Below are 11,316 nucleotides of genomic sequence, written 5' to 3' on the forward strand. Positions count from 1 at the left end.
TTAAGGTCATGCTACAGCATCTCAATCAGATTTAATTCCAGACTTTGACTAGGCCGCTCCAAAACCTTAATTTTGCCTTTTTTAAGCCAAAGGTAGACTTGCTGATGTGTTTTGGATCATTGTCCTGCTGCAAAACCCAAGTGCACTTGAGCTTGAGGTCACGAACTGATGAGCAAACATTCTCCTTCAGGATTTTCTGGTAAACCGTAGAATTTATAGTTCCATCAATTATGGCAAGTTGTCTTTGTCCTAAAATTGCAAAGCAGCATCAGACCATCACACTACCACCACCATGTTTGACGGTTGGTATGATGTTCTTTTTTTGAAATGCTTTGCTAGTTTTACACCAGATGTAAAGGGAGGAACACCTTCCAAAAATTAAAATTTTGTCTCATCAGTCCACAGAATATTTGGCCAAAAGTTTTGGGGATAATCAAGATGTTTTTTTGGCAAATGTGAAATGAACCTTTGTGTTCATGCAGTGGCTTTTGCCTAGGAACTCTCCCATGGATGCCATTTTTGAGCAGTTTCTTTCTTATTGTTGAATCGGGAACACTGACCTTAACTGAGGCAAGTGAGGCTACACAGACACGTGTCCTGCTGATTTCTCTGTATAGTATTTCTGTGTCCACAGTCGGCTTGGCTTATATCTGCAGTGGAGGTTTGACAGCACACTAACTGCCACAGATGTCAATGGCTTTGGGTGCCTCCATCCTGGCTCTGGTGACAGGATCTCAGGTCAGACTGCTTAGTTGGACCTATGGGAAGATCTGGTGACAACCATCTGACAGGAATGGATGGATTACTTTGGCAGGCATTACTAGGTTATGACAGGCATGTGAACATTGGAACCATGTGAGTGCATTATATTTAACTTTTGTTGTGTCTACAAATAAAGAAGGTTTTTACACCAGGGGGCCCTTCCTTTGTTTTCTTTTACTGAGGCAAGTGAGGCCATTCTGTTTTGTAGATGTAATTCTGGGTTCTTTTAAGCCCTCCTGGATGAGTCGTTATTGAGCTCTTGGAGTCATTTTGGTATGCTGGCCACTTATGGGACAGTTCACCATTGTTCCAAGTTGTCGCCATTTGTGGGCAATGGTTCTCACTATGATTTATAAATTATATTATAAATAGCTTTGTAACCCTTTCCAGATTGAAACATGTCAATTACTTTGTTTCTCATTTGTTCTTGAATTTATATAAATCACAGCATGATGTGTTGCTTTTTGAGATCTTTGTCAGACAGCTTCTATTTAGATTGCTTGATTTAACAGGTCTGGCAGTAATCAAGCTTAGGTGTGGCAAGTGAATTTTAACTCAGCTTTCTAAAAAAAAATGTGGTTAACCACAGTTTATTCATGACTTAGCAAGGTAGGGGCAATTACTTTTTCACATAGGGCCAGAAAGGTTTGGACGGCTTTTTTGCCTTAATAAATGAAATCATAATTTAAAAACTGCATGTTGTAGTTACTCTGGTTGTCTTTGTGTAATATTACACATTTTTCTTTGATGAGCTGAATCATTTAAGTATGCGAAATATGCAAATATGACAAATGCAAATGCAAATGCAAAAATGTAAAAAATCAGGAAGGGGCCAAATACTTTTTCACAGCAATATATATATTATACAATGTGGCCGACCGTATGAGTCAAACACTAACAGCGCTCTAATATGCGATCTAAAATATTACTTCAACCATTAAATAAAATGCCACCCGACTGCCCGTGTTAAGCCAATCTCCTGTCTACCATGCTAAACATTTTTACAACAGTAAACACTTGCATCAATAAACAATGTGGTTGCCCTGCGAGTCTAACGATAACAGTCCTCCTCTCCACCCTCTGAGTGGTATCCCTGACCTTCTAAAAAAGTGTTGTAAATATAAACACTCTTATAATGTCCATACGCATCTCATGACACACAAAATTATCTCATTTCAATTAAAAAGTCCTTCTAGCGGAGAAGAATGTGAATAGAGCAAAGTCTTTTCCGTGAGGTTATATTTCAGAGGCGATAGATGACTGTCCTACACCATCACCGTTTCCACCAACGTGCGTTTCCACATAGATGGCCAGAACGCTTCTGTCAATAAGCCTATATATGCACTGGATCTTTCAATGTGACTGGTTCTCCACTGCTCCTCACTCCTCCGCTCTCTAGCATGGTCTCCTCGTTGTTCATGAACATGTAGGAATACAAGGGGACTGGAATAGTGTTATACCTTTTATTTAAATTAACCCTTCCCTCTTTTTTACATTATGCACTTACATATGTAACAATTAAAAAACGTCATTAAAACCATGTCAGCACCCCATCGCGAACATCTCACCACTGACCGCTCTTTCCTCTGGAGTGTCTGCTGGTAGAGTCCCGGGGTTCATTTTGCTGATGCTAACCATACACCTCACATGACCACTTCCTGACGCATTTCGTGATTACATCTTCAGATCAGCCATAACTTTAAGGTCAGGTTTATCATTTACCAACATTTATTGTAAAGGAATTGAAGTGGTTAAACTCACATTAAACCAGTGTTTCTCAACTCCAGTCCTCAAGGCACCCCAACAGGTCATGTTTTCAGGTTTTCCATTATTTTGCACAGGTGATTTGATAAGTTTCACTGCCTTAGTAATTACCACAGCTGTTTCATCTGAGGGAAATCCTGAAAGCATGACCTGTTGGGGCGCCTCGAGGACTGGATTTAAGAAACACTGCATTAAACAGTGTCTCAACCTGGCGCTCAGAATGACTAGCCTTTGTTATACTGTAGGGGAGCACCAATGCTCCTGGAGCTAGAATGCATTCCACCCCGAGTGGAAATGGGGACACAACCAATAACCCTGCCCAACATATTTTGTCACATCTAGATGTCTTCAGGAAAAGGAAGAACACAAGCTGGTGAAGGTAGTGTGATGGTTTGGGCAATGTTTAGCTTGGAAACCTTGGTCCTGCCATTTCAGTAGATTTTACTTACATGTATTACCTACCAAACATAGTTTGTGGCCAAGTACACCCCTTCATGAAAAAACAGTATTCTCTGATGGCAGTAGTCTCCTTCAACAGGATAATGCGCCCTACCACACTGCAAAAATGGTTCAAGAACAATTTGAGGAACACAATAACGAGTTGGAGGTGTTGACTTGGCCTCCTAATTCTGCAGATCTCCAAAAGTCCAATCCATTCCCACCTGGCAACTTACAGGACTTAAAGGATCTACTACTCATGTCTTGGTGACAGATACCACATCATAACATCAGAGGTGTAGTGGTCTATGCCACAACTGGTCAGGGCTCTTTTAATGGTAAAAGGGGTTGTTTTGACAGTAAAAGGGGGACGTACTCAATATTATGTGGGTCATTGCATCTTTATAGCTGATTGGTGATCATATAAGTAACAGTAGATAGAAATGGAAATTATTAAAAATCATCAACATATATAAGAGCTATAGATAAAACATAACAGTCACAACAGCAATGACAATGCTGCCCTCCCGCTACACCTCTAACAAAAGACAGTCTCCGGCTAGTAGGGATGAGCTTTGTGTTCGAGTCAAACCCATGTTCGACTGGAACATCATCTGTTCATCCGTTTGGCGAATTCCAAACATTATGGGCCGTTCGCACCAGATTCGAGTAGTACATCATGGCCTATAATTCACTGCGGCATTGCAGTGCATTGCTGGCTGACGATTGGCCAAGCATGCACTATGACCCGCATGCTTGGCCAATCACAGCACCGTCTGTCTAACGAGCTGTAATTGGCCAAAGCCAGGGTGGCTTTGGCCAATTATGGCTCAGGGGGTTTAGTACACGCCCCACACTATATAAGGCCACTTGCACGGCTGCCTTGTGTAGTGTGTTGCGGCGGTGGAGAGAGATAGACGGAGAGACAGTGTGATTTAATTTCATTAGAAGCTGTTGCAAATACAGTCGGTGTATTGTGCCACCTTCACCTAAAGCTACCCCGATTGCTGGTGTTCTGCTGATCCTATACCACAGGCAGGCAGCTGCAGCAATTAAAGTCGGTGTATTGTGCCACCTGCACAGTGTGCACCTAAAGCTACCCCAATTGCAGATGTTCTGCAGCTCCTATACCACAGGCAGGCAGCTGCAGCAATTACAGTCGGTGTATTGTGCCACCTGCACAGTGTACACCTAAAGCTACCCCAATTGCTGGTGTTCTGCTGATCCTATACCACAGGCAGGCAGCTGCTCAATTACAGTCAGTGTATTGTGCCACCTACACATTGTACACCTAAAGCTACCCCATTTGCTGGTGTTCTGCTGATCCTATCCGCAGGCAGCTGCAGCAATTACAGGCGGTGTATTGTGCCATCTGCACAGTGCGCACCTAAAGTTACCCCAATTGCTGGTGTTCTGCTGATCCTATACTGTAGGGAGCTGCAGTAATTACAGTCGGTGTATTGTGTCATCAGCACAGTGTGCACATAAAGCTACCCCAATTGCTGGTATTCCGCTGATCCTATCCGCAGGCAGCTGCAGTAATTACAGTCAGTGTACTGTGTCATCTGCACAGTGTGCACTTAAATCTACCCCAATTGCTGGTGTTCTCATAGTAATAATACTGCAGGCAGGCAGTTGATTCTGCTAGCTGCAGTATGATCAGTATATATATATACGTCCCAGCTTTGTGCAGCTACATCTCCTGGCAGGCCATTAGTATGTCTGGAAGGCCAACAAGGAGAGGCAGACAGTCACGAGCCACTAAAAGATGGTAAGCAGGCTCTGTGTCTAGAGGCAACTGTGCTGGTCGTGGACACGGTGCGTCCTCATCAGCACGTGGCCATGAGACACGCTTGTCCTTATTTTCGGCAGCTGGACATGTTAAGCTGCAACATGCCGAAGACTTGGTACAGTGGATGACCAAGCCGTCCTTATCCTCCTCATCCTCTCTCACCCAGGCTCAGGGTACTGGCAAAGCAGCTGCCAACACGGCCTCTTCCCTCATCTCAATGGCATCAGTCACTCCTTCTCTAGCCCCACCGTCTCCTCCTGAGGAGTCCCCCAAACTGTTTGAGCACAGTGTTGGGTACATGCTCCATGAGGATGCCCAGCGTTTTGAAGTCTCTGATGATGATACCCAGCTGGAGGAAGGCAGTAACATGATCCCAGAGAGAGGGGATATCCAAGAAGGACAGCAATCTGGCAGTCATGTTCCCCCAGCTGCAGCATACTGCCAGGTTTGCTTCAGTGATGAGGAGGAAGGGGATGATGAGGTCACTGACTCCACGAGGGTGCCTGATAGGAGAGAGGAGGAGGCACATCTTCAATGAGACAGGATGCCCTCCAAGGGCCAGCTTAAGGGCAGCACACCGGCTGCATCACACCACTGATCTCCGCCTGTAGAGAGTGCTGCCTCTGCACGTTATTCCAAAAGTTCCTCTGTGAGGGCCTTTTTTGAGACGAGTGCATCAGATTGCACCACTGCTATTTGCAACATATGTATCAAGTGTATCTTGCATGGCCAAATCATCAGCCGCTTGGGCACCACATGCTTGACCAGGCATATGTCGACCTGCCATGCAGTTCTTTGGCAAAGGTACCTAAAAGACCCACACCAAAGAACAAAGCGCACCTCTCCTTGCTCCTCATCAGCTGGGATCTCCAACCCCACTATACCTTCAGTCCTCTCTGAAACCTGCACTGAGAGGAATGAAGGTGTAGAATTAGGTGTGTCACAGCCAAGTACTTGCGGGCAATCTGCTAGCGATACACCGATGTCCGATTGTACCAGGCAAATTTCCCTGCCCCAGCTGCTGCACCGTCGAAAGAAGTCCACTCCCAGCCATCCACATGCCCATCGGTTGAATGCTAGCTTGGCTAAATTGCTAGCACTTCAACTGCTGCCCCCTTCCATGAGTTTGTGCAATGTGCGGTTCCTCAGTGGCAGGTTCCCAAACTGCACTTTTTCTCATGGAAGGCGATTCCGTCTCTCTTTCGGCAATGGCCATGCCTCGCTGGACAGGGCGGTCAGCGGTAAGATGCATATTACCGCTGACTCATGGTCCAGCAGGCATGGACAGGGACGTTGCCTATCTTTCACGGCGCATTGGGTGACTCTTCTGGCAGCTGGGATGCAGGACAAGGTGCAGTAGTGTTGAAGGTTGTTCCGCCACCACACCTCTAAAATGGTACTACTGGTGATTGTAACACACCTCTCTCTTCCACCCCCTCCTCTTCCTTCATGGCATCTTCCTGTGCTTTGTGCTTGGAAACCAGCGATGCTCTGTAGGCGTTCAAGGGGCTACGCAAGTACACAGGCAAAAAGATGCCATGCTGTGCTTGCGCTGGTGTGCTTGAAGTACAGGAGCCACACTGGGGTGGAGATTCTGCCATCTCTGCAGGGGCAGCCTGAGAAGTGGTTGGTGCCACGCCAGCTTAAGCCAGGAATGGTGGTTTGTGACAATGGCACCAACCTCCTCTCCGCCCTCCGACCGGGACAACTGACCTATGTGTCCTGTGTGGCTCACGTCCTTAACTTGGTGGTGCAGTGGTTCTTGGGCAGGTGCCCAGGCTTACAGGCTTTCCTGAGACAGGCCAGGAAAGTCTGTGTGCATTTACGCCAGTCATATAATGGCAGTGCTTAGCTGGCTGACCTCCAAAAGGAATTGAACCAAGAACCGCTTAATCTGTGACATGCCCACCAGGTGGAACTCAATGTTGGCCATGCTGCAGTGGCTGCACACGCAGCAGAGGACCATCAATGAGTACCTGTGCGACTACGGCACGAGGACAGGGTCAGGGGAGCTCAGTTTTTTTCCCCATGCCAATGGGCCATGATCAAGAAAGCATGCACTGTCCTGTCACCATCTGAGGAGGCCACAAGGATGGTGAGCAGTGGCAGTGCATGCATCAGGGACACTGTCCCTCTTGTCCACCTGTTGGAGCACATGCTGCGTGGAATAATGGACAGGGCACTTGAGACAGAACAGAGGCAGGAAGAGGAGGACTTCCTTGCCTCTCAAGGTCCTCTTTATCCAAACAGTGTTCCTGCTGGCCCACCGATCACACAGGAAGAGGACGAAGAGGAGGAGGAGGAGGATTGTGTCAGTATGGAGGGGAGCCTGACACTCAGCAACAGCAGCAGTCTTTTAGGGATCATTTACAGTCCGAAGAAACCCATGGACTTATACGCGGCTGGAAGGAGGTGGCTTCAGATCATGTTGTCCTTAGTGACCCAGAGGACTCTGGACCGAATGCCTCAGCTAACCTACGCTGCATGGCCTCCCTGATCATGCAAAGCCTGTGGAAGGATCCTCGTATTCATTGGATTAAGGAGAGGGATCATTACTGGCTGGCAACTCTCCTTGATCCACGGTACAAGGGTAAGGTTGCGAACCTTATCTTGCCATCACAGAGGATGAGACATCTTTGGGAGGCCTTGCAGAAAGGTCTGTGCAACACGTTCCCAGAGACTGGGAGGTTACAAATTCCTGGTCCTGGACAACGTGTTGCTGAGGCTTCGGACAATTTTATAGTCCACAGCCCCAAGGTATGATCGGTTCATACCATCGCCAGCGTCTGACTTACATGGTGCAGGAATACCTAGGGGCAAGATCAGACTTGGAGACCTTTCCCAAAGAAAATCCTCTGGGTTACTGGCTCTTGAGGATGGATCACTGGCCAGAGCTTGCACAGTATGCAATTGAGCTACTGGCCTGTCCTGCATCCTCTTTCAGAACGCACATTCAGTGCTGCTGGAGGCTTTGTAACCGATCACAGGTACGCCTTTCCACTGACTCGGTTGATCGTCTGACCTTCATAAAAATGAATCAGTCTTGGATCACCACCAGCTACCAAGCACCTGAAGCTGATGTAACCGAATATTTTTTTTTGAATTGTCAGATCCCTTCAAGACTGCCTATGCTGATGCTGAGTGACTATCCTGTTATGCTAACTGACTATCCTCTACCTCCTCAATGATCCTGCTGATAGCTTGGAAGAACATTTTTGGTTCTGGGCACTCCCACCAGTGGCTAAGGCCCAATTTTTCAGCCCCTGTTTAACAGGGGTGTGTAATTACAATTTTTGATGCAATATTTTGCAAATTTTCGGTCCGTTTGCAGGTTCTGCTGCAAACCAAACAGGGTGGTGTTCGGCTCATACCTATTCTTCACTTGTCAGTGGCTAGTTAGATACTAAGACTCATAGATAGGTCACTTAACACATGGATAGTTTTTCTAGGATGCTTTTGTCTCACATTGCCTGTACCAGTAGTTGGAACTGTTCTACCACTGACCATTTTGCATTTCTTAAACCAAATTGTTTTTTACGGGGCTTTTACTTGCTGGTGTTTCTCAGGTACAGAGCAGACTCACTTTACAGTCAACAAAAAGGACAAGGGGGCACTCTTTACGTCTAGAGGAAAAGAGATTTTATCTCCAAATACGGAAAGGTTTCTTCACAGTAAGAGCTGTGAAAATGTGGAATAGACTCCCTGCAGAGATGGTTCTCACCTGCTCAGTGGATTGCTTTAAGAAGGGCCTGGATTATTTCCTAAGTGTACATAATATAACTGGGTACTAACATTTATAGGTAAAGTTGATCCGGGGAAAATTTGATTGCCTCTCGGGGGATCAGGAAGGGATTTTTTCCCTTGCTTTAGCAAATTGGATCATGCTCTGCTGGGGTTTTTTGCCTTCCTCTAGATCAACTGTGGGTATAGAATTGGGTATATGGGATTGTATGATATTATTATTATTTTTTTATTTTTTTGTGGTTGAACTAGATGGATTTGTGTCTTTTTTCAACCTGACTAACTATGTAATTATCTAACTATCATCACTGGGAAGATAGAAGGACTCATCTAAAAAGTGTCTCCTCTAGAGGTATATACTGTATATAATAAGGTGTCACTGGGGCTGCTCATGAAAACTGTTCTGTTCCATAATACTACATACAGCTTAAATGCCTCTCTCAAGCCTGTAATTTAAGGAGTATCTTCTTTCCATGTTTCCCTAAAATTTAGAATGAAGATGGAGTGCCAGGACAGCAGAAACACTAATAAAATGAACATATTTGTAGAGGTATTTTTTTTATTACACAAAATTGTCAATTTAATAAGATATTTCTCACACACAGCATAGGCATACTAAGATGACACAATAAAACACATCATGTCACTCCACCTGAGTATATGTGAGACTTTTTCAATGTTTGGGCTGATTATGTAGTGGACATTGTATCTCATGTATCACACAAATCAAGCAATTGTATCAAACTCACTGTACTAAGGTCATCTCTGTACAAGTGGTCAGGGAATATAGCTTAGCGTAGTGTATGTACCTATAGGAATCCTCATTCTTTTATATAAATCAAGATTGGCCTACTGGTGTGGTAGTTAAAAGGAACAGTGTTGCTGACTTACATGGTCTGGTAACACGGGGACTGATGTGATGGTGTTCAGAAAAACTGTTGCTGGCTGCAGTGGTCTGGAGTGGTGGCAATCAGGAACACTGATTCTAGCAAAACTGGTTGAGCAACACTGACTAGTGTTGTAGTGATCAGAAACACTTAGTGGCTGCACTATCAACGCTTCTTCACACGTGAGGTTTGGGGGAGGTAGTAAAACCTTGTGGTAGAGCTGCAATTTTACTGCCTCTCAACTGCTACCCCCTTTAGCTGAAGAGGCAGCAACCAGGGATGTACACACACCACAGCTGCAAAGCTTTGCAGGTGTGGCAGGAATGATACCATCTGTATGCCCGCCAATTACAATCTATTGAAATGAATGGTGTGCTTGTTCAGGATCCAAGGGGCTAAAGCAGGCTGATGAGGAAACTATACAATGCCTCCCTTTTACCTGTCAATTGCTCACCGAAGAGCATTTCAAACAGAAATGATGGTGACTCTATGACTGGTGCGGCAGTGATCAAAGACACTGGGACCTGTGTGCCAGTGATCCGAGACACTGGGACAGGTGTGGGGATGATCAGGGACACTGAGACTGGTGTGGCAGTCATCAGGGACACTAGGATTGGTGTGGCAGTGATTAGGGACAATATAATTGGTGTGACGGGGATCAGGGACATTGTGACTGCAGGTGCTGATTAGAGTCTTTGACTGGCAGCACTGGTTTGGTGGCATACATTTTACTGCTGTGGCAGTGATCAGAGACATTGACTGGTGCCACTGACATACAGTAATATCAGAGTAGCCAGCCATTGTTCATGATCATTGCCACAGCAGTTGCACCATAGTGCCACCTTAAAAATATATACTTTTTTTCCATTTTCTTCTAACCTGGACATTAGTCTCCTTTAAATAGCGAATCTGGTGCCAAGAACTGTAACAACATGCGTGCACACTTCCATGCGCACACGTGCACGCCCGTGCACGCCCGTGCACCCCGTGCTTGCACGCATCTGCGCATGCGCATGACCTGCGGCTCTTTTAGTTGGGAAATGGGGCATAGGTGTTGTTCTGCAGCTGACTTTGCAGCTGATTTTGATTACTGGCTTGCCCTTCCTGACATTGCCACCTCCCAATGGGCAGCCTTGGGCCACTTTTTCAGGATGGGATCTCCTAAAGGACTGGATCAGTTTTTTGGCATGGACATTTTCCTCTGATTCCTATGAATTTTCCTCTGGCCCATACCCCTTCAATTTCACCAAGTATTGAACAGGATTAGCCCCTTTCCTACAGTACATGATGGATTCAATCTCAAATTCTTCTTTATCGTCAACTAATATCGGTTCAGGGGACAAGTATTCTGGTCGGTAAAGGGGTCAGGAACTGCAGGTTTAAGCAAGTTTACGTGAAAGATAGGCTATATCTGAAATGAATATGGTAATTTTAGTTCATAGGCCACATTATTGATCTTTCTCTTCACCAGAAAGGGCCCAACAAATTTAGGACCCAATTTCCTTGAAGGCCATGCAAGTTTAAAATTTAAAGTAGATAACCAAACCTGATCTCCAGGTTCCAGACTAAGCTCTCCTCTCCTCTTTTTGTCAAACACTTCCTTGTTGTATTCCTGAGCTTTCGTCATTGTCTCCTGTAACAGTTTGTAATTTACATCAAAGAAGTTCACTTTTTCTTGAACAAACAGTACTCCACATTCCGGAATGGTGTTGGGCAAGAATGGTTGGGTGGAAACGTAACTGGCGAAGAACAGAGACTGCTTAGTGGCAGAATGAACAGAGTTTCTGTTAGCGAATTTGGCTAGAGGTAGTAGCGAAACCCAATCATCCTAGGAAAATGAAGAGAAACAGCGCAGATATTGCTCAAGTGTTTGGTTAGTTCTCTCCATCTGGCCATTCATCTGTGGGTGGTGAGCAGAAGAAAAGGACAGAT

Source organism: Lithobates pipiens, unplaced genomic scaffold (genome assembly GCF_037356315.1).
Source record: "Lithobates pipiens isolate NorthernLeopardFrog02 unplaced genomic scaffold, aLitPip1_a1.2 Scaffold_13, whole genome shotgun sequence".
NCBI classification, from domain to species: Eukaryota; Metazoa; Chordata; class Amphibia; order Anura; family Ranidae; genus Lithobates; species Lithobates pipiens.